The 21,973-nt window shown below is 49.5% G+C and overlaps 1 protein-coding gene across 2 annotated transcripts in view; it reads left to right on the top strand.

Moving 5' to 3' along the window:
* Positions 1 to 21,973, top strand: part of ABAT (4-aminobutyrate aminotransferase) — an 85,567-nt gene that overhangs the window by 13,776 nt on the left and 49,818 nt on the right. Inside the window, exon 1 of one of the 2 annotated variants that reach the window (XM_038540411.1) lies at positions 15,169 to 15,485. The exons of the other annotated variant lie outside the window; for it this stretch is intronic. The gene's annotated coding sequence lies outside the window, so the exon portion shown is untranslated. Of the gene's footprint in view, positions 1 to 15,168; positions 15,486 to 21,973 lie in introns of those variants that run through there. 2 annotated transcript variants of the gene reach the window in all.

Raw genomic sequence — 21,973 nt, 5'->3', positions numbered from 1 at the left:
AGCTGATGAGTATCTAGGCCTGAGACACATCCCCCCACACACACCCCGCCCCGATCCTGCTCCTGGCACTGCTGTTGTAGTTTGGGGTTTGGGTTCTTTCTGTGCCAAGCAGAGTAACTGAGAAGGTTTTAATCAAGGTGTATGTCTGCTGGGGTTTTATAGAATTGGGAAGTGAGGAGGAGCTCTCTATACACCAGAGCTCAAAATCTCATTAAATGGGTCCATCCCTGTTTGGAGACAGGAGATCCAGACAGAGCCGACAAGATTGATGTTGTTTTCATGAATCTGGGCATCTGTTGTGTTCCTTGTGAGTTTTCAAGGCAAGGAATTTGTTGAGAGAACGAAGAAGCCAGGAGCTCCGGGAAGGTTTCAGAGCTCAGAGAGATGGTGCAGTTTGGAAATAAGGATTGGCTTTCCCCTCTCTGGTGGCATATGTCAGGGGGTAGAAACCAAGCAGAATATAGATTTCTGTGAGTCCCTACCTCTGTCAGACCATGCTCCCTCGATGAGCGCACAGTCTGTGTGCTGAGCATCTGTTCTGTGCTTGGCAGTCAGTGCGTGTGCTGGGTGCCGCAAGTACCCTCTCAGGAACCCCCTCACTACCCTGTGATGTGATTTCAGACCCATCTTGTTGAGGAAGAGCCATGACCAAACTTGCACCAAACTCCCCAGAAGCCAAGAGCAAGAGCTAGAATTTGAACCACTCCACCAGAACTGCTCTGTGGGTTCCCTCATATCTCCTTGGGTGGGGGGATGACCTGCCATTGTTCCTCAAGAGTAGGAGATTTCTACTGGGGCAGATGTGCCTTGCCCTCCTCCCATGCTAGAGGCCATTTGTCACGGTCTGGAGGTATTTTGGGTTGTCACAGCATGGGGGAGGTGGCAATATTGGCACCCAGTGAGTAGAAAAGCCAGGGATGTTGCTAACCATCCAGCAGCCTCCACCACACACAACAAAGAATGACCTGATACACAAAACCCATAGTGCCAAGCCCGAGAGACCCTGCTTGAAAAGCACGCCTTTTCCATACCCTCTCTAGAGTTATTAGAGGACATTTCCACTGGGGAGCACCTCTCTCTCTAGCACCTTGTCCCTGGTGATGGGTTCTTACAGGGTTTCTGGGTGTTCTCCCGCTAGGATGGGAGCTCTGGGTTGGAGGCAGTAAAATGCTTTTGATAACATCAGTAAGGAGGGAGCAGCCGAACCCGTGATGTTGAGCTCAGCATGGATTTTAAAACTCACCATTCCAGATCCTGCATTCCAGGCAGCTTCCAATAGTGCACATACGCCCCTGGGTTGTTGGGGAAGTTGAGAAAAATCCCCGGTGGGGGCCTGAAACCCGGGGCACCTGCCATGTCACATTCTTGCCCTTCTTCTGAGAATGAGGAATGTTCATAAACTCAGGCCATGCTGCTCAGCATGGCATGCCAAAGGTCACGTTTACTCAGGGGAGCTGTCCACAGGTTTATCTCGAGGGGATGAGCAGACGTGCAAACCTCCCCTTGCCCTTCGCATAGGGATTCCACTGCCTTGCACAACCAGATGAACACTTTCCTCAGTACAGATAGGGAGAGATTCACTTGGTTTAGACCTTTGAAGGAGCCAAAGGTATGTTGTAGGAGATAGTAGACAGTAACTGAATTTTGCTGGGACTGGTTATCATTAACCTGGAGAAGGTTATGAAATGAGGCATGTTCCCCTTCCAGGTGCCCGAGTTGCCAGGAAAGTCCGGCCAGGGCTCAGCTGGGGGCTGCAAGGACCCCCTGTGCATCCTGCCCCTGGCGTAAACCAGCAGAGCCAGCTGCAGGGCTCAGGGATGTACGCACACGAAGCCCGCCGCCCTCACCGTGAGGACTAGCTATGTGGGTGATGCGGAGGCTCGCCTCTGCTTTTCACAGGGAACAAAAGGGCACAAGAAACCCTCTGACTAGCCTCTGTTGCAAGCGCTTTACAGTTATTCTCATTTAACCCCCAAGGTAGGTCCTGTTCTCATCGTCTTACTAATAAGGAAGCAGGCACAGAGGGCATAAGTAATTCGCCCAAGATTATATGATATGGTTGCAAATTTTGAAATTTCCATCTTAAGTGATTGAGAGTTCAAGGACAGTCTGACCCAGAGACGCAGCCTCTTTTTGGGGCAGGCCCCCCATCATTCATAGAGGAAAGTCCTCTTGCTGCCCCAGACCAGGGTGACTGCCTCTCTTCGGGGAGGTCCTTCTCAGGGCCGTCCTTGTCACAGGGGCTTACCACTCTCTGTCATATTTCTCTAGCATTCAGCTGTGAATCCCATGAGGACACAGGCTTTCTAGGTCCTCTCCGTATCCCCAGCATCACCCCAGGAACTGGCATAAAATAAACACATGGCCAGTGTTTGTTGAATAATACATGAATACGTTCTTTGGATGAACTTTTTCAGAGAAGTTCTTGACAGGGTTTCGTGTACATTCAGGTCCCAAATATGCTTGGAGGGATTTCTTTGGTTTCATCTTGCCTTTTTCCAGTAAGCTCATTGTTTTGAGATCCTTGTATATTCACACATTATAAGAAATACAGGGAGATTCCGTATACCCTTCACTCAGTTTCCCCCACTAGTAACATCTTGCTAATGTGTAGTCACAACCAGAAACTCGGCATGGATGCCGTCTACCCATCATATTCAGAATTCTTCAGTTCTGCGCACATGCATCTTGTATGTTTCCAAACAACGACGATTTCTGTCCTCACGAGGGTGCCAGCTAAAACAAGGAAAGTAACAGCATCCCAGGGTGGCTCAGCACTTGGGCTGGGGTCTTCAGAGGTAGAGGCTGTGGATGGTGAGGTAGGGCCACCCTGTGGGTGCCTGGTTACCTGTGGTCCGGCTACCTGGGCTCAGAGATGGAGGACACTGCACTCTGAAAGCATGGTGTGGCTGTCCCCTAAAACGTGCCCCAGGGGGAAAGACAAAGGCAATGTGACCTCTCAGCCATGAGAGCCTTGAAGGTGACGTCTAATAAATCCCTGCAAGCAGCCCATGTGCTCCCCGAGTACCACCTAAATCCTTGTCCATGGGTCTGAATCCCCACTCAGCAGTAAAACCTCAAGCTCATCAGTTAACCTCTCAGTGCCTCAACTGTAAGATGGGGGTAACCATTGTATCTACCCTGGTCATCGTTGAGGGGATTAAGTGAGGTAATACAGGGGGACACTCAGAAGAGTGCCTGACACGGAGTTAATTGCTCAGTGGAAACCAGCATTACCCTTGACATCATGCCTTTACATCAAATCAATTTGCTGTTTTCACTGCGCTTCGTTCCAGGCACCCATATCTGCATACTGATGCGGTTTTAGACTCTAGGACCCGGGGTGACTCAGTGGGTGTTGGGAAGTGACGTGACTCTGAGCCTATTTGTTGACCTGGAGAATGGGCGTGATGATAGGACCCGCCTCACAGAATTTGTTGTGAGATTTTGGTTGTCGAGACACACGGCTGACCCTCTGGAAATGGAGCCCTGTTCCTTGCCACCTAGAACCTCTGATAAGGCATCAAATTGCTCATCTTCTCCAAGCCTTGTTTTTTCACTCCTTTAAGTGGGAGGGTTGGACAAGATCTGATTATCCGGCTTTCAGTTTTAAATTTGAGATTCCCAGTCACCGCCACCACTTTGCTGAAAGAGGGTCTCGTGTTTGGGTGGGATGGTGCATCGGAATTGGCTGTGACAGGTGCCTCTGAAGGCCGAGTCACCCCCAGAGTAACTTAGAAATCTGGCCATGCACCACACCCAGGCAGAAGCATCCAGGCAGAGAAGGAAAAGGAAAACGTGGCGGGCTATCACATCCTAACACCGGAGTTCTGGTTTGGGGACATAGCTCTGCGCTCCCTTCTTCACTCCCAGGCTGTGCTTCCTGTTCCAATGTACTTCATGGGGACACAAGGCCTGGCAGGCCACATGCTGCCCGCACTGCTCGGCTAGGGATACCAGGCTTGAGCCCGAGCCACTGGTACTGGGGCCCCTGGCATCCGTGCTCGTGACCAGAGCTCTTTATTCCCAGTCTCCTCTAGCTCTGCTGGGGAACGTCCTTTGGAAATCAGAGTGGCACGTCAGTGCCACGTGGTTTTAGGGGAAAGTTGCTGAGTGTACAAGACGTCTCCCCACTTGATCTGGCATTGTGGGAGAAAGGGGGGCACTCCTCAGAGATTTCTGCTTCAAGACCGAATGAGAAGCAGATGGTTGGTTCACACTGGCTGTGATAAGAGGCAGGTGCCTTGCCGGAGTTTTCATTTCCTGCAGGAGCCAAAGGACGGTAGAGATTGCGCTCCTCCATCTTTTTAGAATCACCCCATAGCACCGTGCTCGTGATTGTGGAAAAGCCAGGCAGCTAGGCTGATGGGTTCAAATCCCAGATGCCACTTACTTGCTGCAAGGGTGGGGGTGAGTTTGACCTGAACTACTCTGAGCCTCAGTTTCCCTGGCAGTGAATGGGAATGAGTCTTGCCTGCAACAGAGCGCCACTAAGTCTCGAACGAAGAGCACTCGCGGTGAGCACAGGCACAAGCAGCTACTGGTGATAACCGAGTGCAGCAGTTTGCCCCCGGACGTCAGTTACCTGCCGTTCCTTGGAGCAGAGCCGTGGCCCCAGGAGAGTGGGCAGGCACACAGGCACAGAGTCTCAGAACCTGGGCCTGGGATGGACCTCTGTGCTGATCCAGCCTAACCAAGCTCTTCCCGATGCTTAAAGCCCCTCTCCTGCATCCTGGAAGGGATGTCCAGCCCCTGCAGGGGAACTCATTCCAATGCAAGAAGCTTTCTTTGTTGTGAACCTGAGATCTGCCCATTTTGGTTATTTCTCTCTTGTTTTGTAATTTATCCAAGACTACAACCACAGTACAGGCATGCCTGGAGCTCAAACCTGCATCTCAGCACACAGCTCATGCCCATAGCCTCTAGACCCTCTTACCTCTGTCATTCAGGGTTCATTCCACTTTGCCCAGGACTCAGCAGGCCTCTGGACACACACAGGGCCAGTGTGACCTTGCAGGGGGAATCCCAGATTAGAAGGTTGCCTTTGGCCTGTGAGCTCTCCAGAATTTGGGGGATCAGCCATCTGACCGTGTTCCTGGAGTCTGAGCCAGCCCTTCTTGTCTGCAGATGCTGACTGGCTGATGGGACCACTGCAGGAGAGGTGTGGGAGTGTTCCCGGCAGCTGGGTGCCCTGCAAGACAGATGTAAGACAGGCCTGTCTGAGCTACCCAAGACCGCCTACTTCCCCAGAGGGAAGCTGCCCAGATTGAATGATCATTTATTGATCTTAGGTTTCCCTTGTACAAAGTCATCCTGCCACCCCCATTCACAGAACTGTCCACATCCCAAGGACATAGCAACATTCAACACATAATTTATGTTGTGCACCCACTATGAAACAGAGGAGAGCCAAAGAGATGAGGCACTGGCATTCCAGGGCAGGAAGACAATCCCGTCAATAAACAAATGAGAAAACAGTGACAGGCCATGACAACAATAACGTTCGCAGATGGGCAGTCACCTCCCCTAAGGGAGGGGAAGCTGTTAGCCGAGCTGAAGAAGGCGCTGGCTATTCAGAGATGGGGGCACAGCAGGTGTATGGCACAGGTTTGGGAGACATTGAGCTTCATCCTTCCGGCTGCCCCGGAAAGTGGATTACATGGGGGCCACAGTGGAAGCAGGAGACCATTTAGGAGGCTGCTTGCAGTTGCGGTAGCTTGGATTTGAGTGGGGACAGAAAGAGAAGATGTCCTGGAATTGTCTGGAGTGACATCAGGCCACGAGGGGGGGAGTCAGTGCCTGGGTTCAGACCCAGGCCCAAGTGGTACATCTGCGAGCTGGGCCTCTCCTTCCCTCGCGTGCACATGTTAAAGTGGAGGACACGACCGTTTGTAGACTAGAGGTGATGAGAACGGGGCCTATGACACATGACTGGGTAGAAACACTCTTTGAGATAATGCACACATTTGCCAAACTTGAGACAACAAAGTACCATAGACAAGGTGCCTTGAACAGCAGGAGTTTATTCTCTCACAGTACCGGAGGCCAGACTCCAAAGTCAAGGTGTCAGCAGGGCCATGCTCCCCGCAAAGGCACGAGGCCTCCGGCTCAGGTGCCTGAGTATTCCTGCTGCCAGAGGGAGGACAGAGAAGCTGAGCCTGTGGCCCCTAAAGCCAGGCCCCATCATAACCTGCTGAGAGAGGAGAGCTGCATGGGGGAGGCAGTCGGGCAGGCCAGCAGGGTTGGCCAGAGCAGTGGACAAAGCGGGGCTACATCCCTGGCTGTAGGTCTCTCCTTAGACCCGCCTGATAAAACAGGTATAGCCCCTTGTCTTAAGGAAGCTGGCTCCCAGTGACCTGCCAGAGCTAACAGTAGGGACCAGAAGAGCCAATATTTGGCGCAGAACTGGTGTATTTTCCTTCCTATGGCAAGTGGCCCCTGGAGGGCTCTCCCTCTACCAGATGGCTCCCACAGCGTGAGCCTCTGAAACTCAGTGGCTTCAGACAGCGCTGCATCATTATGTCCCCCACCCCTGCGGTCTGGCTGGCCTCAGCTGGACGCTTCTGGCTTGGGGTGTCTCATGCAGTGATGGGCTGGGTGCAGCTGGAGCTGGAATCATCAATGGGGCTGGACGTCCAGGATGGCTTCTTTACCCCCCAGCCTGCACTGCAGTGCTCCTGACCTCTCCCTCTATGTGGGTGTCAGCCTCCAGGACCTCTCCTGGGACTTGGGCTTCTCCTGGCCCAAATGTGTCCCAGGTAGTCCCTTCTTCCATGGAGGCAGACAGAGGTCATGCATGGCCTGGCACCACGTCGCTTCCACCACGTTGTTCTGTTTTTACAGTTCCATCATGATATGATTCACATACCATACACTTCACCACCTTTATTTTTTTTTAATGCTATAATTGATTTTATTTTTTTTATTCTAAAGATTTTACTTATTTATTCATGAGAGACAGAGAGAGAGGCAGAGATACAGGTAGAGGGAGAAGCAGGCTCCATGCAGGGAGCCCCATGTGGAACTCAATCCCAGGACCCCAGGATCACGCCCTGAGCCGAAGGCAGGAGCTCAAACACTGAGCCACACAGCCATCCCCACTTCACCCCCTTCAAAGTATACAATTCAGCAGGTTTTGGGTACATGACATTATTAAGATTTTCAAATTGTGGTTAAATATATATCGCAAAATTTGACATTTTTCAGTGTACAATTCAGTGGCGTGAATTACACACACACAGTGCTGTGCAACCTTTACCACTGTCTGGTGCCAAAGCCTTCTCATATCCTCAAACAGAAACTCTGCAACCAGTCAGCAGTAGCTCCAGCAACCAGTAACCTTAAATCTACTTTCCACCTCTGTGAATTTGTCTGCCTCCGCTCTGTCGTGGAAGTGGACCACACGCCAACCTTCTAGGTCTGGCTTCTGGGTAGGAAGCCGTGGGGGGTGTCCTGGGAGTTTGGGCATGAGCGGCTGTGGTGGAGGTGGGATGACCAGACAGATTCTGGATTGGTTTCCAAGGCAAAGCCAGCAGGATTTCCGATGGGTTAGATGGGATGCCGGAGGGGGGCCCCAGGAGGGATGGGGTGGCCCGGAGCCTCATACAGGCAACTGAGTTGGGCACCTCTGTTGCCATCGTGTCATTTCTATGGGAACCTGCTATTTGTGGCGAGCGATACTGCTTTCCAGACAGAACAGCGATGTGAAATCACCTAAGTGTATTTGTTAAAATGCGAGATCATTTGGAGGGAAAGGGTCTTACGAATACTGGCAAACACAGCAAAGCAAGGCGGACTGCAGGTGCCGCGTCTGGAGAAGCATGACCCTCCGGCGCTGGTGACACGTTGGCAGAAAAACGAGACACTGTCTGCTGCGGGAAGCAGCAGGGTGCTCTTGCCCTCTCGGAAAACCCAACTCCATGTGGAAGGGGCCGATGCGGACCATCGGTTTGTTGTGGGGAACACGGGACAGATCTGCAGCTTCTTGGCCGCAGTGCCTGGACGGAAGGTGGGCAAACTGTCCACCAAGGGCCAGCTGACAAGTGCTCTGCGGGTTCGGTCCCCGCTTCTCTGCTCTGCCAGCCTCACCCTTCAAGGCAGCCACGGCCACCGCAAATGATCGAGTGTTCCAGAAGTGTCTATTTGCAAAATCAGGCAGCTGGCCGGCATTTGGAGACCCTGAGCCTAGAGTCTGAATCCTCTTCAGGGACCTTCTGTGAACCCCAGGCCTGCCAACACTGAGCTGAAGCCCGAGCTTCCCGTTCTCCCGTGGGCCGGGGTGAGCCGAGCAGCCCCGTTTCGTGTCCTGTTTTCGAGTCGACTGAACTCCTGCTGGCATTGACCCACTTAAACCTCGTAAGCATTTCCACCTGGGGATTGGAATCCAGTTTGACCTGGTTCCGTGCCAGAAAGTAATCTCCTTTTTAGAGCCCATTTGGAAGCCCGTCTCCTCTTTCCACACCTTCCGAAACCATACCGAATGTGGATCGATTTTGAAGTGCCTCTGGGCTCTGTGTTAATGCCATGTCAAATTATTCATTAGTTGTTTTCCTATAATTAAATGTCTAGACGCACTCGGCTGCCATGAACTGAGGTTGCACTTACCCCTCCTCTGCCTTCTTTCTGTATATTATTATTTGAGAAAGCCAAAGGGGCGTCTTTCCTCCAAACATTGGAATAAGCTAATAATACACGTCACAACGATGATTCAGAAAATGCAGAAAAGTAGACTGTCACCCCACAGATGAAAGATAAAAGTGTTGAACAGGAAATGCATTTCTTTCTTTTGAGCCTTGCTTCCCCATGTACTGGCTTATGGTTTTATTTTCTGCCTTGACAAAATTATAGCCAGACTGCATGTAAAATTTCCCAGTTCTTTCTCTCGCGTTGCTTCAAAAATCGTTTCCCTGCGTTTTTCTGCAGTTTCGGTAAATAAATGAGCTATCGTATCACAGCTTTTTTTTTTTTTTGGGCGATCCCTTACTGCTGGTTGCTTACATTATTTTCAGTTGTCCGCTCTCGTAAACTACACTGCTGTGACCATCTCTGAGTACAGACCTGTTCCTCTGTTTAGGATTACTTGCATTAGCTAAATTTCTGGAGGTGGAATTATTTGGGTTTAAAATATTTAGTATCTCTTGATTCCTTGTGGCTATATTTTCCAAAAAGGCTGCACCCAGGGACTCTCCAGCAGGATGTGTTTGGAGAGGCAGGGGTGATGTTCTGACACTCAGACCTGAGATCAGAAAGGCATTAACATAACTTTTGGTTGGTCTGTTGGTTTTTGCTCCCGGAGATCATTTCAAAGAGAGGAAATTGGCTCCACACCTAACACACAAAGCAGTTAAGAGAGGAGGCAGGCTGCGTAGTCCCATAGCGAAGGATGCCCATAGCGAAGGATGCTATTTCTGCATACTAGCCTTTGCCCACATTTCTTGGTAGAGCCTTCAGACCCTTTGGGTTAGGACTTTGCACATAGTAGGATATCAATAACGTTTTTTAAAAACAGGAGTGTCCTTTGGGCAAGTTTCTTTTCTTCCAAGCCCTCAGATCTCTTATCTGTAAGATGAGAATAGTAAGAATTCATTCAGCAGACACTGAGCATGCCTGTCATATGTGCCAGGCACTGTGCCATCTGCTGGGGATGCATTGCATCTCTGGGGAATGGCAAATGGCGAATGGCATGAAGGCACACTTTCAGGTGATACACAAATGAATATACACGTGCAAACGGTGGTGAGTGGGAAGAAACAATACTACTCTAACAAATTACAGTGGATACTTTTACTTCTATGCAGTTAAGAAAAAAGCTTCTTGGGATCCCTGGGTGGCTCAGCGGTTTAACGCCTGCCTTCGGCCCAGGGTGTGATCCTAGAAACCTAGAGTCCCACATCGGGCTCCCTGCATGGAGCCTGCTCCTCCCTCTGCCTGTGTCTGTGTGTGTGTGTGTGTGTGTGTGTGTGTGTGTGTATCTCATGAATAAATAAATAAAATCTTAAAAAAAAAAAAGAAAAGAAAAAAGCTTCTCTGAGATAACATAGGATGTTTGAAATCTGAGGTGCACATGGAAGTTGGCCAAGCAGGAGTGAGGGAAGCAGTCCAGGCAGCAAGAATAGCCCACGCAAAGGCCCTGAGGCCAGAGAGCTTTGTACTTTTCCAGGAATCGGAGGCAGTGGTTGCTTGGGCAGCATCTCAAAGGCCTCATGAAAGCCTGAGAACCAAAATTGAGCTGAGAAGTGACCAGCTGAAGGCGAGGAAGCAGGAAGGTGACTGTCCCAGCGGTCGATGACCATGGTGGTCTAAAGGAGGTGGTGGAGACGAGTCCTATTTCAGACACAGATCAGAGTTCCCTTTTAGGCTCCTTTCTCTGGTTTCATCCTCCAGCTGATGACCAGGTAGTTCTGGTCATGTTCAAGAAGTCAGCACTAAAGAGCAGTTGGCTTCTAAGCCAGTTTGTGAGAGGCAAGAGTGAAGACTGCATCTCTGAGACAGCAGCCACACCCTGGAACCAAAAAACTGGCTGGACTGAGCTCTGGTGCATCCCAGCCAGGAGTCGGGGATGCTGGCAGCACCAGAGCATATATCTCTCAGGCTTTGGCTAGAATCACCTCAGAATGAGTCACAAAGTGAGCACCACCATCCCCATCCCCAGCGAGACACAGCCAATTCTTGCATGTCACAGATCAGGTCAAATCTGGCCTGAATGGGAGGAGCAAGCGAGAGCCAGCTGGCTTTCCCACATGTGATCTCATGAAGGAATGGGAAGCCACCACTATGTCCGACAGGGAGCTGCTCGGAGTGTAGATGCTGGACTAGACAGGTCCCTCTAACTCACATCCCGTCAAGACTGGTGGGGGAATCCAATGTCTGCTTTATTATCGATTCTTAAGGTCCCAGGCTGGTACAAAGTTCAGAGTAAGTTGCATGCTTTTAGCTAATGCTTAAATGATCTTATGTATTGATTAATCAGATTGTTTAAAATTAAGTGCCACAAGTCAAATCCTCCTCTAAGGGGTTTAATTTTTACAGACCCACATGACTGGCCTGTTGTAATAGGATATTTGGCATCCATTGGTGGCTACATTTGGGGCCAGGTTTCTAGATGAACTTCAGTTCAAACTGCAGCTCCTTAGGCAGGTAATTAATTCTATGACCTTGGACATGTTACCTAAACTACCTGAGCTTCATGTTTCTCCTCTGTAGCTCATAAGAGCACCTGCTTCCCAGAGTCATGAGAATAAGTGGTGTCGATATATATGAAATAATTAGAACAGGGCAAGGCATATAGCAGGTGCTCAACAAGTGATGAGGATTGGATGCACAAGCTGCATTCTCCAGCAAGCCACCACGTGTGGCTCCTGAGCCTCTGAAGTGTAACTGGTCTGCACTGCCAGGTGCTGTAGGCATAACACACACACTAGATTTCAAAGATGTAGTATGATCAAAAATAGTAAAATCTCATTGATTAGTTTTCATATTGATTATCTGCTGAAATGATGATTTGGGGATATATCAAGTTGAATAGAACATACAACTAGCATTAATATCATCTGTTCCTCTTTTTTTTCTTCTGTAATATGGCCACTAGAAAATTTTAAATTCCGTCTGTGACTTGCATTTCTATTTATTTTTGACAGCACTGATCTAACGGCATGATTTAAGAAGCAGGAATAATTAAGAAATGGGAAAAGCATAGACTTTACAGAAGGATTTAGGGCTTGGGGCACCTGGGTGGCTTAGTCGGTTAAGCATCTGCCTTTGGCTCAGGTCATGATCTCAGGTCCTGGGATCGAGTCCCATGTCTGTTGGGTTCCCTGCTCAACGGGGAATCTGCTTTTCCCTCTCCTTCTCCCCCTCCTCCTGCTTATGCTTTTTCTCTCTCGCTCTCTCTCAAAAAGAAGGAAGAAAGATTTATGGGCTAATCAGGGTAGTACCATGCTCTGTATGCTACTAGGGAAGTCCCCTAACCTCCGTGTGCCTCGCCTTTCTCATCTGCAAAGTGGAAGCAAAAATCCCTACCACAAACAAGTTTTGAGTCTTGAGTGAAACCGTGTGTATGAAGTGCTGAGCTGCATCCTTGGCCCAGGACAGGTGCTCAGACACAAACAGAGGTTATAGCCTTTGTTACAGGTGCGGGGTGTGTTTAGCATCCCAAGGGGGCAAAGTAGATCCTGAGGATACCTTCATAACTACTTAGTGGTGCAGCAAGCCGACCATGGCATGCTGTTTTCACCCCCGTTGCCACATTTGACCTTCAGAATGACCCCGGGAGCAATAGCTCCTCGTGGAGCTGAAGGAACAGAGGCACAGGGGCCCTTTAGGGTCTGAGCAGGAAGCGGAAGCCAGGTGTTCTCCTGTCAACCTTGTGCTTTCTGGAAACTTGCAAAGTTTTCCAGGGACAGGTTTCAGTGTCGTTTCCCCTCCAGTTAGACAGCATCCCCAGGCATCCCCTGAACCAAAAAGAAGACCAGCACCTAATACAGTCCAGCAGTCTGCAGGGCAACCTCACCTGGTAGAGCCGGTGGGGTGCTGTGCATTATGGAGGCGATTTGAAAGGCAGGAAAGGCACCCCTGGGCCTCTTGCTCCCCAGCCTGGTGGAGAGTAGTGTTGTTGCTTGTGGCGGAGAAGAGGAAGCTCCCAAAGCCATGCGCCCTGGACACACTGGCACCCCCTTATGTCTCAAACCAACCAGGTACCCAAGAGTACAAGCTTCTGGGGCACAGCAGACATGCTGCATTGCAATGTGCTTTAAATTAATATGTTAGACACTTTCTCTCATCAGCACATAAAGCGCTACCTCATTCTTTTTTATCGGATGAATGTTATTCTGTGTTATGGATGCACCAAAATTTATTTAGCCAGTTCCCAGTGATGGACATTTAGGTTGCTTTCTGTTTATACCAATGAGGCAAATTCCTTCAAGTAGAATGATGCTTAGAAAAAGTGGTTGGGGCATTTAAAAGTTTGTGGATTTGATTAAGTGCTGTCCAAAGTATGCGTATAAATGGGTAGCCCCACCAACAAGGTATGAGGTGCCAGTTCCCCCACACCATCAACATGGCCAGATAGTTCACGTTGGGAAGTCCATGTGGAAAAAGCAGAGGGAGGGTGAGGTGGCAGCTGGGAGGCTGGGGCAGCTGTCCAACTAGGAAACTGGGTACTGAACCAAGACAAGAGCAAAAGAGGGGAGGGTGGAGGATAGAGCTACAGTGGTGCTGAATGAAGGTAATGGGACAGAGGAACCAAGCATGGGTCTCAGGTTTCCGACTTGAACAAATTGGATCTGTTCACTGAGATGCTGAACATAGGAAAGGGAACAAGTGTGTAAAGGGAAACAATGGTTTTAGCTGAGAACCTACGAGCTCAATATGCAGGACATCCTGTTGGTGGTGTCTGCAGGCCCAGGGAGGAAGATTTGGGGATGGTAAATCTGTGGAAATCATGAGTGTGCATGAGATCTTCTTGGAGTGCATGGATGGATGAGTGGGTGGGTGGATGGATGGACAGACAGGTGAGTAGGTGAGTGGATAGATAGACAGGTAGATGGGTAGACGGATAGATGGATGGACAAACAGTGGGTGGATGGATACGTGGATGGATAGACAGTAGATGGGTAGATGGATAAATGGACAGGCAGACAGGTGGGTGGGTAGATGGATGAGTGAGGGGTAGATGGGTAGATGGATAGATGGATGGACAAACAGGTAGGTGAGTGGATGGGTAGATGGACCAACAGGTGGGTGAGTGGATAGAAGAAAAGATGGATGAGTGGGTGGGTAGATGGATGGAAGGATAGATGGGCAGAGGCAATGACAGACAGAAATCTAGATTTTATTCTGTTTGGATTAAACCATATGAAATTGCTGTCTTTATTGTTCACAAATGACAAAATACTTAACTTGATGCAGGCTAAAGTATGTGAGGGGGAAAGGTACATCATGCCGTCTGCAATTTACTTTAAAATACATCAGAAGTAGAGAGGATTAATGGATGGATAGCAGGGTAGATATGTGATAAAGCGAGCGTGGTACCATGGCATCATCAGAAGCTGGGGGTGGAGGCGGCATACAGGTATTCACTGTCAAATTCAACTTTTCTTTATGTTGGAAATTTCCGCAGTAAATTCATGGAAAATGATTTTCAGTGGTCAAATGTTGGCAATTTCATGTGGTTTCACTTAATATGTATTCCTCATTTGGCCAAGAGAGCTTTCTGGGTTCCCATCTGTGGCATCAACAGATCTGCCTCACAGTCTCTTTGGTCTTATTCTTCCCGGAGTTGGGGGCTGGGGGTCGGCGTTCCTCCCTCCTGGAGTTAATGTTGAATTGCCCTAATGAGCTGATTACTGCGCCAAGTTCGTTGGTATCTGGCTTGTAATAATTATAGATTTCCTCTGCGATTTGATCCCATTGGTTGCCACAGCAACAGCGTAATAGCTCAACTGAAGTACTGTCACGGTGATTTAGAACCAACATGTCTCTTGCAGCCTCCAGTCTGGGTGCCCCCACCCCCTTGCTGTCGTCATGGCAACTGATGAGCAGCACATGACCAAAAGCTCTGTGTCTCCCTCCCTCTCCCCTCCCCATATTGCAACCATTCCCCGATTCCTCTCCTGGACCCCTTGTGGACAGGCATTGACCCCAGCTTGGCTATACTGGGGGGCTAGAGTAATCGATGCCCCAAACCTTCCACGGAGAGTGGGGGGTTAGGTGGATTGTCAGAGCCAGAGCCACCCCTCTGGCCCCCAGGGGTCTTGGAGATGACTTGGTGCCCCTCAGAGCCCCTTCAGGTCTGGGGCCATGCCATAGGCAGGATCTGCTGCATCGCCCCCATAGGAGGGCTGGGGGGGGTGGTCATTTAGAAATCCAAAGCCGTGGATCACTGCTTCATACTCCAGGGGTCCGGAGCCTATGAGAGAACAATCTAGGAAGAGGCTCCTGGAAGAAGGGGGGGTGGACGGGCAGAGAGCCTATTTAGAAGGTCCTGGGTCAGGTGCCTCATTCTTCCGGTTTGAACTGAGCTGTACTTAAAACATCTTTTTTAAAAATCCATGTTCTATTTTTCTCTGTGTGTTTATCTCTCTTTTTTTTTTTTTTCAGTCTCTGTCTGTCTTTGTTTCTGTGTGGATCTTTTCCTTTCTGTTTCTGCCTGAAACCTCTTTGTGAAGCCACCTCTCAGCCTCTCACTCTCTTCCCTCCTCCTCCTTCACCCCCTCTCCATCCCCCTGCCTCTAGCATTTGCTGGGAACCAGCTGAGAGCATCCTTTGCCCAAATCTGCTTTGCTTCTGAGGCTCCTTTCCTCCCCCGGTACCTGAGCCCATGTTTCAGGGACTGCCTGGAAGTCCGGAGCATCCTCCTGAGGGGGAGCTGGTACCTGGAGGCACCTCTTAGGATGAACCCAGCCTTTCTCATCCCTGGGACTCTGCATAATGGCATAGAGCAGGCGGGAGCTGGGCTTGCTGCAGGACCCTGACTACCCGGCACTGTGAGTGCAGACGTGTGTGCATGCGTGCGCGCACGTGCGTGTGTGTGTGTGTGAGATATGCATTTGTGCATATCTACTGGTATGTGGAGGTATGTGTCAATGTGTGTCAGTGGCTCTTATCTGTGGTGCTGGGTATGCGAGTGTGTGTGTGCATGTGTGTACCCATGGTCATGTGTGCAAGTGTGCCTGTGTATGGCTTTTGGTCTAAAGGACACACAACTGTACATGACAGATTTTTCAAGGATGCTCAGTGGAAGGAACACAGTGGGATGAACCCCTTTAAAGTGGGAACAAAATTAACAAAAAGTGGTATTAAAATGACAGATAAGCAAGTCGCTTTTGCCAGCCGGCTTGCAAAAGCACTTCTACACGTGTCCGCCTTCTGTCCCCAGGAAATGAAGTAAGGGTCACCTTGAAAAGCTCTTTTTGCTCAAGAGCTAAAATAGATCCTTTCCATCCTGAGGGCTAAAACAGCACACACACACATGCACCTGTGTCTTTGAAACTCGGGAACGGGAGGCTCAGGGGATCGCCAGCAGGGGTATTCTGCTTCGCCCGCCAGGAGAGCGGAGTTTGCAGGGAGACCCTCTTGCCTGACAGCCAGGATGGCCTGTACCATGCACCACGAGCAGGTAGGAGAAACCTTTGATGGCGACTCCCCTCACATCTCACACTTCTGTGGTCAATTAGAAGTTCATTGTGAGTTTTTCTCACTGCGGCAGCCCGTGCCCCAAGGGGCGGCAAGAAGGAAGCAGGCTCAGAAAGCAAAATTTCACTTGTAGGGCAGGACATGGCAATCCGGGTGACTTGCCGTTTTGTAGTTAGTCTGTGAGAGCTGGCAGCTGCGCCACCCCGGGAAGGGATTCCTTCATGCTCTGCCTGACCCTGAATCCCGGGGGGGACTTGGCAGCTGGCTGCTCGGAGTGAATGCTAACATCTCGGGGAGAGGATGGGTCCGGAGGTGGACACAGCCTCAGGAAGGCTGCAGGCCAGCGAGGGACAGACTCCAGTCACCTGGTGCCACACCCTCACCCTCAGAGGACTGCTACCACTTGAACCTCCTTGAGGCCAGCACTCTTGTGGCCTCCATCTGCCATGGCCTCATCTCCTCAGTCCATCTGCCAAAGCCCTCATCACCTCCTCCGTCCTTGCCTCCAGGAAATCTTTAACTTCCACCCGAGTAGAGCTGCCCCCAAATACCTTGTACCTCCAGCAGCACGTACCCTGCAGACCTTTCTCCACGTGCCCATGAGCTGCAGTTTGTTTCACAAGGACTTTAAGAAAAATATCAATGAGGATGAAATACATACAGAGCAACTGGCCTGGACGCTTAAAAAATCCATGTCATAAAAGGCATAACGGCTGAGACATGGTTCCCAGTTAAAGGAGACCAAGAGCCATGTGAGCAGACGCAGAGAGCCGTCCTGCAGTGGCGCCTGGAACACAAAGGACATTTCAGGTTCAAGTGGGCGAACTTGAACGTGGGCTGTTAGATAATAACATTGTGTCAGTGACAAATCACCTGAGCTTGAAATACTTGTGTCTCAGATCACTTGTGCTGAGAGCACATGGAATGCTCTTGTTCTGTTTTGTTTTTTGTTTGGTTAACAGAACGATAATAGTAACTACTTTAGGGGATTGTTTGGAAAATTGAAGGTGCTATATCATATGTAAAGAGCTTAGCATGGGTCCCAAAGTAGGCGATTGGTAAATGTAGTTGCTGTTGCTGGTTACTCTTTTTTTTTTTTTTTTTTTAAGATTTTATTTATTTGAGAGAGTGAGAGAGAGCATAAGCGGGGCATCAGGGCAGAGGGAGAGGGAGAAGCAGGAGAAGCAGGCTTCTGGTTGAGTGGGGAACCCAATGAGGGGCTCCATCCCAGGACCCTGAGATCATGACCTGAGCCAAAGGCAGATGCTTAACCAACTGAGCCACCCAGGAGCTCCTGGTTACTCTTGTTAGCATTTTCCAGGCACCCTGTGATTGGATGCAAGTGAAAGGTCTTTCTCATCTGCACCCAGGACCAGCTTCCCTGGCTTGTGACCCATATGGTCACACAGGGCCCATGCTCATGGAACCCCATTCACACTTGGTTTAGTACTCTACTGTCACTGTCTTCAAATTCTTAATCATTCTTGACAAGGGACTTCGAATATTCATTTTTGCACTGGGTCCCACAATCACCCAGCCAGTTCCCTCTGCACAGCCATCGGGAGCAGCTCTTAGACTAAACTCCCTGTCACCTCATCACAGCTCAGAGAGTCCCAACCAGGCTCGTACATTGCTCCACTCCAACCCCAACACAGTGCGTCAGCCTGCAGCATCCAGCACAGCGGCCGCTCCCCATGTGTGACAGTCAAGCACCCTGAGATGAGGCTAATCCAAATAGAGATGTGTTGTGGGTATAAAATTTATACTGAATTTTAAAGACATCATACAGGGAAAAAAAAGGAATATAAAATATCTTAGTAATAATTATATTGATTACATATTGAGATGATTTTTAGATACATCGAATTAAATAAGATATATTAATTTGACCCGTTTTTATTTTTATTTTTAAATTTTTTTATTTTTAAGTAATCTCTACCCAATGTGGGGCCCAAACCCGAGTGGCATGCTCTACCGACTGAGCCAGCCAGGTGCCCCTGTTTTAGCTTTTTTGGCATGGTCACTAGAAAGTGTAAAACGACTTAGGTAGGTCGCATTTGAGGCTCGCATTATATTTCTGTTGGACAGCGTTGCCTTCAACCAGATTACCTACTAGTCCATCATGACCTGAAACCAAACCAGGCCAGCAAATGAGAGCCCAGTGGATCAACTTCCAAGGGCATTTTTTTTTTTTTAGATTTTATTTATTTATTCATGGGAGACACAGAGAGAGAGAGAGAGAGAGAGAGAGAGGGAGGCAGAGACACAGGCAGAGGGAGAAGCAGGCTCCATACAGGGAGTCCGATGTGGGACTCGATCCCGGGTCTCCAGGATCATGCCTTGGGCTGAAGGCAGGTGCTAAACCGCTAAGCTACCCAAGGATCCCCCCAAGGGCTTTTTTTTTTTTAAACCAAACTCCAGCCCTGGTGCTCCAGCTTAGACCCACATCTCCCCGCCAAAATCCACCAGGCACCTCTCTCTAGTAGGGTCATCGCTGCTGGCCAGCCTTTTGTAACTCTTGGCTTTCTTCCTGAAATGCCCCAACATACTGATTTTTAGACCCAAAGAGTTTGTCGAGTGGCCTAAATATATTTGCAAGACAGAATGGTGGGCAGAAAGAACCCTGGACGTGGAATCAGAAGAAATAACTCAAGAATTAAAATCCCAGACCACCCCTTCTTTGTCCGGTGAACCTGGGCCCTGTATTTAACTTCTCTGTGCAGGGAAGCAGAACAGCACTGGCTACAGAGTCTCGCAGACCTGGGTTTGAAGCCTGGCTCTGTGGTGTACGAGCTGTGTGACACAAGACAGGCCCCTGTCCCTTAAACACACAAGTTCTCCGACCTTCCGGAATCCACAGCAGAGGGCTGGCACCAGCCTCTCACATTTTGTTTATTTGTTTTGTGTTTCTTTCCCCACCTTGATGGTTTCACTCCTCAGGGTGACCAAGAAAGAACGGAGATGGAGTGTTTGTAAATTCTCTCATGGCTCTTTGGTGTTGTGGGCCAGGTGTTGACAGGCTTGAAAAGCTGCCTGAGAGCCAACTGGGGAGGGGGGCGGTCCTCAGTTCTGAGCAGGTGGATGGATCCCCAGTCATCTTGGTCCCCCTGCCTGTCCCCTTGCCATGGTGACCACCGGACACAGGCTGTCTCAGTGGGACCCCACAGTCGGAGTATTCCACTCCATGGAGTGCAGCACGTTTGGTGAGGCTTCTCCGTGTGACATGGTGCTAGGTGCTGGGGCTGCTGAGCCGAAATCAGTCACCTACTAGCAAGTGACACTGATGATCCCCCATCACAATATGAAATTATCTTATTTATGGTCTGCTCCTTCCATTGGAACAGAATGCAGAGACGCTGCTGTCTGGTTCAGCACCCCTGCCTGGGTCCTTAGGGTTTCAGCGTTGTGTCTTCAGGCGGCAGGTGATCAGGAAATGCCTGACAATGAATCCATGAATGGATGAACGAGTGAGTGAATAAATGAATTTCCCTGGCTAAAGGGAGAGACAGAGATGGTCTCTGTCTGTCGACATTATAGGTGAACCGGAAAAGAATATGTAATATCAGTTTATAGATGACATACGCATGACAAACATTAGCAGTTGTTGAAACAAGGCAGTGGCTACAGCCAGGCTGACCCTGAGTATTTGAAAGTCTTCATTAAAAAATAAACTTAGGTTGCTGGAGAGATGCAGATGAGTGGCATGTAACCCTGAATTGGTGAATCAGGAAGGCTTCCTGGTATAGGGAGCCAGAGGTGCACTATGAAAAATTACACAAGGGTAAAGGAAATATAAACAGGAGGCAGAGGCAGGGTGGGGATACAGGAAGGACACTTCAACAGACATTAGTGCCTGGGTGATAGATGACCTGGAGGCAGGGAAAAGCAGAATGTGAGCAAGTCAGTGTCACGGGGCAGGGAGGAGCACCTGTGCACCCAGCCAAGCAGCTGGGCTTTACTCCGGGGATAGTGGGGACCAGGGAGTATTCAAGTAAGAGAGTGGCTGGGAAGCCGTGTTATGTAAGACAGTAAAATGGTTTCATTCAAGCCTTCAACCTGTTTCCCCAACACTTCTCATTTCCCCTGGAGGATGACCGGAGTTTTTGTACGTCTCACTCAAGGAGTAGCATTGTAGGGATTTGCATTTTTTTTACTTAGCAAGTTTGTTTTCCCCTAAAGGTATCAAAAAGTCATAAAACAGGGGTGCCTGGGTGGTTCCTGTGGATGGAGCGCCCAACGACTCTTGATTTCAGCTCAGATCGTGACCTCAGGGTCATGAGATCGAGTACCGCATCAGGCTCTGCGCTCTGCACTCAGCTCAGGTCTGCTTGAGATTCTCTCTCTCCCTCTGTCCCTCTCCCCAACTCTCATTATTTCTCTCTCTCTTTCTCAAACAAATAAGTCTTAAAAAAAAAAAAAGTCATAAAACAGGAGCATTTCTCTCAAAAGGAAGGAAGGAAATATTTGGACACCTGGGCGGGTTTCCCTACCACGGAAGGTGCCAACCCAGGATGAATTCCATCACAATTTTCTTCACTCCGGATGTTTGTCTCTATGTGGACAAAACATAGGGAACACAGTTGTGTTTGTTTTTGGACAAAAGTGACGCTTGTCTGGCCTCAAAAGTTGATAACCCTTCTTCCCCAGGCTTATATCTTTGCACTCTCTTTGGTGCCGTACTTTGTCTTCCAGGTGCCCCACTCCTTTTGCTAAATAAGCTAAACAAGGCACTGTCAGCTATGTGGTTCACGGCTCCCACCATCTGCCCTCTGGCATCCTGTGGGAAGACTCCGAGCACTCCCTAAGTGAACAGATTACATTTTCTGTCTCAGAAAAACAAGCTACCAGATGGGGAGGTAGGGCTGGGCCTGAGGACTCCTGAAGTCGACACACAAGGGCCATCCGAAAGGCCTGCCTGTTTGGCCAGGGTCATGTGATTGACAGCCACTGTGGTGCACCAAAAGCACGGGGTGAGCCTGCCTGTGTGTGACTGGAATAGTTTTTACAGAAGGTGATGAATCGGGGTGCTATTTCATGACTACATCCTTGGACCTGCCCTCCCTCCACTGGCTCACCCATGGCAAAATGCTTAAAGAGTTAGCCAGAAAAATTAGGAAACAAGAAAGGGTAGACAAACTCTTTTTCACAGATTAAAGTTTCAGATACTCTGCACTACTTCTCCATTACCTAGAGCTGTCCTAAATACTAAGGACTCTAAAGATGGCAGTTCTTCCACCGAAAAGACCTTCCATTCCATTGGGTTCCTCGTAGAACTGGGGCTTCTGCACCCTGGAAGGGACGGCAGGGACAAGTGTTGGGGCACAGGGGAAAGTCCAAGTGTGGCTTGAGGTTGGAATTGTCAGTGAGGGCAATTGTAGGTCCCTACTGATGAACATGTGGCCAAAAGATGAGAATCTTTTTTTTTTTTAAGATTTTATTTATTTATTCATGAGAATACACAGAGAGGAGAGAGAGAGGCAGAGACACAGGCAGAGGGAGAAGCAGGCTCCATGCAGGGAGCCCGACGTGGGATTCGATCCAGGGTCTCCAGGATCAGGCCCTGGGCTGTAGGCGGCGCCAAACCGCTGAGCCACCAGGGCTGCTGCCCCAAAAGATGAGAATCTTTGGGAAGACTGCAGACACTGATAACTGTTGGTTTGAAATTCTTCGTTCTTGTTAAAAAAAAAAAAAAAAAGATGCATCGACCTGAGTTGTCTGATGAGATTTCTAGGTAAGGACTGAAGCCTCCACCCTGGGAATAGGGCCAGGTCTCGGCCTTCAAGCTGACCCAGCCCTGGGTCTAGCCCAGCTCTGTTGTCTTCAGCTGTGTGACCTTGCA

Source organism: Canis lupus, chromosome 6 (genome assembly GCF_011100685.1).
Source record: "Canis lupus familiaris isolate Mischka breed German Shepherd chromosome 6, alternate assembly UU_Cfam_GSD_1.0, whole genome shotgun sequence".
In the NCBI taxonomy this organism is placed as follows: domain Eukaryota; kingdom Metazoa; phylum Chordata; class Mammalia; order Carnivora; family Canidae; genus Canis; species Canis lupus.
Note: the sequence above shows the minus strand (reverse complement) of the source record. Positions and strands in the feature narration are given on the sequence as shown.